The sequence below is a fragment of the Myotis yumanensis genome, unplaced genomic scaffold (genome assembly GCF_028538775.1).
Source record: "Myotis yumanensis isolate MYYU_CA2020_CCGP unplaced genomic scaffold, mMyoYum1.0.hap1 SCAF_7, whole genome shotgun sequence".
NCBI classification, from domain to species: Eukaryota; Metazoa; Chordata; class Mammalia; order Chiroptera; family Vespertilionidae; genus Myotis; species Myotis yumanensis.
The window spans coordinates 45,889,812-45,895,811 of record NW_027223758.1 but is presented as its reverse complement, the minus strand read 5'-3'; positions in this window follow the sequence as shown (position 1 = coordinate 45,895,811).

Below are 6,000 nucleotides of genomic sequence, written 5' to 3'. Positions count from 1 at the left end.
AATACAAAAGACTAAAAACTTTCCATTACAATAATTGCCTAAGTCACTTTTAAAGAATTAAAATGTCATTACTTAGGATCAAATTTTCTGAGGTAGGTGGCAAGAAAATCTCCTAGTGTGAATGTGAGCATAAAGCATTCTGATCTGACTGGCAGTAAGATGTGTTAAAAACAAAAGCTGAGTGAGTTACGAGCTTCAGTAGCTAAAACTGTTGAAAGTTTTATTTAATAAGATTTAGATGAAATGTTATTATATAACTCATAATGAAGAAAAAAATCTTTTTTCTCAAAATGCCTAATTTTAGTTTTTATAGAATATGCTAAATACAAACAAAGGATTTTTTAGCTGTTCCCAAAACCAAAGGCAATATATACTGGAATAATGTAAATCCTGTAAAAAAACAAAGAACATCAGTTCTCAAATAGCAGGGAAAATGAATTCTTTTTAAAATTGGTCCTTAGCAGGTATAATGAAGAAAATAAATTTGAACAATTAGAAACTAATAAAGACTGTGTAAAAATTGCTATTTACAAAGAATAAGTGGGAAAATTATTGGGGGGGAAATGGACATATATTAAGCAATAGGTCTGAATGACAAATGCCCTAGGCCAGTGGTCGGCAAACTCATTAGTCAACAGAGCCAAATATCAACAGTACAACAATTGAAATTTCTTTTGAGAGCCAAATTTTTTAAATTTAAACTATATAGGTAGGTACATTGCTATTAACTCAATTAGGGTACTCCTAAGGCTTAGGAAGAGCCACACTCAAGGGGCCAAAGAACAGCATGTGGCTCGCGAGCTGCAGTTTGCAGACCACGGCCCTAGGCTATTAAGGAAATCCTATATAATAAATCTTATATAATAAAGAGGTAATATGCAAATTAGCCATCACGGCCACCCCCATGTGATCAGAAGATAGCCATCCCCATGTGGTCACAAGATGGCTGCGCCCATGTGGTCACAAGATGGCCGGCACGGGAGGGCAGTTAGGGATGACCGGGCCTGCAGGGAAGGGCAGTTGGTGGCAACCAGGCCAGCAAGGGAGGGCAGTGGGGGTGATCAGGCCATCAGGAGAGCAGTTAGGCATTGATCAGGTTGGCAGGGGAGTGGTTAGGGGATGATCAGGCTGGCAGGCAGAAGTGGTTAGGGGCAATCAGGCAGGCAAGCAGGCGAGTGGTTGGGAGCCAGCAGTCCTGGATTGTGAGAGGGATTTCCCAGATTGGAGAGGGTGCAGGCTGGGCTGAGGTACAATGCCCCCCTCCCCGCCCCCCCCCCCCCCCCGCCCAGTGCAAGAATTTTGTGCACCAGGCCTCTAGTTAGTCAATAAACTTAATTAACTTAAAATGGCATTTCAAAACTCTTATAATAGATCAGATACTGGCAGCATGGTGTCCAGCTTCAGGAAAAGATCAGAAAGAATGAACTCAGAAATTGCCAGGGGGGAATTTTTTCATGAATTATATTAATTATTAATAAAATCATAAGGTTAGAATGCAGTACATGCAAAAAGATCATGGCACCAGATTCATAATAATCATGAGCTTATATTTGTTTAAAAAAAACTACACAATATAAAAAATTCTTTATTTTTTTCCCCTCAATACAACTGAAATGCAGAGAGAAGGAAAATAAAATTTACGCTGACTAAGAACATATATATTTTTATAAATTTGGAATGTAAAAAATCAAACATTCACTTGAAAAATTACTTTGAATGACTTGTTTAGAAGCTCAGCTATGTGCGTTGAAACCTGCCCTTGGCAAGGAAAGACTGATCATTATCTTCACATAAAAGAAATCTCTAGTGAAGGGTCAGAATAGTTATTGGAAGTCTAATTTCCATTAGTCTGTACCCTATAGTAATGATGTCGGGACCCAACATTGTGACATTTGGTTAAATCTCAATAGTGAAAGTAATCTGAGGATTTAAGCTTTCATTGCATTGGAAATTTGTGGTTAGTACTAGTATGGGAAAAAAAGAAAGAAGAAAGAAAGAAAGAAAGAAAGAAAGAAAGAAAGAAAGGAAGGAAGGAAGGAAGGAAGGAAGGAAGGAAGGAAGGAAGGAAGGAAGGAAAAAAGAAAGAAAGAAAGAAAGAAAGAAAGAAAGAAAGAAAGAAAGAAAGAAAGAAAGAAAGAAAGAAAGAAAGAAAGAAAGAAAGAAAGAGTGTATCTAAAAACTCAAAGCCAGGAGAAAAAAAAAATAGCTTTAAGTGGGAAAAATTAGAGACAAGTATTAGAGAGGAAACAAAGTCTTTAATGAAGACAAATGTGTGGATAAAAAGCAAGTAATCAGTGGAAGAAGGATATTCCCCAGCCAGTGGCCATCTTGATGAATTATTCACTAGAACCATGCCCAAGGCCTGCTGGGAACTGTCCTCCCCTCAACTCTGCAATTACTGGCAAAGGCAATGTCTGTGTCCGGACTTGACTCCATGCACCCTGGGCCCAGCCTTGAGAGGAGTCAGACTGTGGCAGGTTTGGGAAAATTATCTTTATAGTGTTGAAATAAACAGTAACCTACATAAAAACCTTGCTAAGCTGCTTTGATATTTGATGTTCTAGAGACTCCTCATGCTATGTTTCCTTTGTCTTATCTTTTTCTTCTCATATCCTGATAAGAGAGAAAAAAAGAATATTTGATGCATTTTGGTTGATTCTAGAGATAATATTAGTCATTCGGAAGAGGAGCTTGGGAGAGCAAAAGTTGTATATCCACAGTATAAGTGTTGCATCGTCTATTACTTCAGCATTTATGCATTTGCATTTAAAACCCAGAGCATATATACTGTGAGTCAGAATCAATTTTGCTTTAAATCATTTGGGTAGATCCAGAGCCAAGGCACACTGGCAGCCAAGGTACCTGTTAAGGGAGATGATAAATTGAGTCCTTAAGTCCTTGGCAGAGGAGCTGACTTGGAGATAAGAGATAAGAAAATTAGTTTGCAATAGAATCTCTAATGATTGCTTGGGATGGAAATCAGAAGGTCTTCTGCAGTCTTGATTACATTTTTTATTACCTTGGCAACTTATTTGGCATATCAGCATCTTTTGCAACTTTTCCCCCTCAGTCCCTTCAGTAGCATCTTTTGCTTGAGTGAGCAGTAAATAACAAGCAGAACTAGAGACAATTAACTATTATCGTAGCCCTATGACTAATGAAAGTTCGTACATTGCACTTTGGGGGAAAATGTACTTATTAACATGCCTGCGGGGGGTAGGTTAATGTTGCTATTTTAACTTTGCTTAGGAGAAACTGAAGTAGAATAACTTAACCAAGGTTATCCAGCTACCTATAGCAGCCAGAATTACACAGATTTCCTCCCGGCAATGGCCCTAAGCTACCTTGTGAAGAAAGTGCAGGGTACCTACAGGGTCCTCTTGCCACACCCCAGACTCTAGACCAGCCGGATCCCACTAATCGGATCCGGCCTGTTTGAAATGAATAAAACTAAAGAAAAAAAAAAAAAAAAAAAGACCGTATCCTTTTATGTAATGATGTTTACTTTGAATTTATATTAGTTCACACAAACACTCCATCCATGCTTTTGTTCCGGCCCTCTGGTCCAGTTTAAGAACCCATTGTGGCCCTCGAGTCAAAAAGTTTGCCCACCCCTGCTCTAGACAGAGGATTCATCTCTGTATAGTGAAGCTGCATAGCTGGCTAACTAAAAATTTATGTATAAACTAATAAATCTTAATACTCCCAAATCATTTCACATGCATTCACATATTTACTTAATCATTCATTTTTGAGGATTTTTTAGCCCAACTCAAATTTCCAAAGCTCCCCCCAAAATAAAGTTTTAGTGGTGTGGCAATTGGCGGGGTTGAGGTGCAAGTCTATTCTCCATCAAATCACACTTAAATTCAAAATTTCTTGAGGACTTTTTGGGTAGTTCAGTGTGGCCATAGCATAAATCGTAACAGAGTACTGTAATATTACACAGGGAGCAGATACTAAGTGCTTTCTGATTTTAACCTCTAGTTAATGGTTAGCTACTGGGAAATTCTGAGCACAGGTGTGACTTGATTAGATTTTCTTGGCTGGTTCTGGCAACAATCTGGAGGACAGAGTAGAGAAAAAACAGGAGCAAGAGTTAGGAAATAGTCCTTTTCTGTGAAAGAGATGATGAGAACTTGAACTAGGGTATGCAGAAATGAAGACAAATTGTCAGAGATATCAGTATCCAGAGGACAAACAGGAAGACATGAGTGACTGGATATAAGAGACAGGAGAAAAGGGAAGTTCAGGATGACTTCCAGGCTTTCTGGCTTGAAGAATGGGGTGGATGATGGTGCTCTTGGAATCGCAGGGGGCAAATAAGATGGGGTTGGTTGGGATGCAGCTGATATAGGGATGGAAAATGTCTTTACTTTGAAATATGCTGAGTTTGAAATACCTCCAAACACTCTCAAAGACTAGGTAGCTTGCTATGCAGGTATGACCTCAAGGCAAAATCAGTACTTACATAAAGATTTGGTAATCATGATGTAGTTGACCTTCATGCATGTTGGTTGGCCTTGACTTTTCACCCAGCTGGTATTTGCTCTTAAATAAAGGTTATAATCCTTAGACTTGAAAAACTGGAGACAGTTTTCTTTTTCTTTTTGTCTTCATTATTAATATATATATTTTAACCATGAAGAAATATGATGAATTTAGCAAGTACTAGGAACAATGTGCAGTCAAATATCAAGATGTGTCTAATGAACTTGGGTACACTTTTATAAATCCATAATAATAGGGAGTATAACTCATGGATGTTTCTCCTGTGTCTTCTTTGTTTCTGGTTTCCCTGAGTATTTTTTGACATTTTCCCTCTACCTAATGGGAGTCATTAAAATAAGTGCTTTGTTAACTGCATAACATTAAAGAATTAAAATGGTCATAATGATGATGATTAGACTTTATAAATGCAAATCACTTAACAAAAATATTCACATGATAAGTACTCAATCAATATTTTTTTTTTACCCACCTCAGTGGACCCACATGCTTACATCTTCAGCATCATAAAAACTAGAACAGTACTAATAATCAAATTACTAGTTGGAAAAAATCAGCTCTAAATATTCCAACTCACTTTGCATTGATTTGGCTTTGACAACATTTTTAAGAATTTCCTTCTGGTCCGTTTATTTCTGCTCAATACACTGAGATGACTTGGATGCAATAACCAAGGCTTTTTATTCTTAATTAGAGAAGATCTATTTGTTCAGAAATGTGTCTACTGAAATAAACCCAATGTTTTGAAAAATAATATTAAAAAGCAAGACATTTAGTTGAACTCTGATAGATCTATTTCAGCTTAGCCCAAAAGTATTTCTTTAAAATAAACAAGTTGTCATTTGTTTAGAATATATATAAACTGAAAGGAAATCATTATTTGGTCAACAGGCTAACAGCGACACCAAGCGGTATCCTGTTAGAAATGTTTTCAGTCTGGTTTTTAAACATCTAAGAGAAATTACAACCTGGGAGAATGGTTCATGTGACCAGCCTATCTGTGATCTGGCCCTAAGTGGGTGGAATTTTTAAAATTATAATTACAACCAGTTCTTCTGAAACACAAATTTTTGTCTCTAGTGCAGACTCAGAGTCCAATAAGAAATTCCATTGAGGCCACCATGATTAGTACAGAAACGAACATAAGTAATTTTGCTTATCCTTTTAGAAATAAGGGGGAGGCAGGTGTTGAGCAGTGTGGCGTCAGCATTCTACAGAGGTAGCTTCTAATCATGAGAAGTTCCAATGGGAGGTTCAACCCAAAAGGTTAAATCTTTCTTTGCTCACTCATAGGTGTACAATTTGCAGCGCATTATTTAAAATCTCTCATTAATATGTTATTCCTCCATCTCTAAAATGGGAAACCTAACCTCATCGGTATGAGGGAAGGCCAGACAGTGGATCTGTGATCACATTCAGATAGCTGGGCACCTCTTGTCTTACATTTATCTGGAACCACCTGCGTTATTCCGGGTTGCAAGATGATCCATA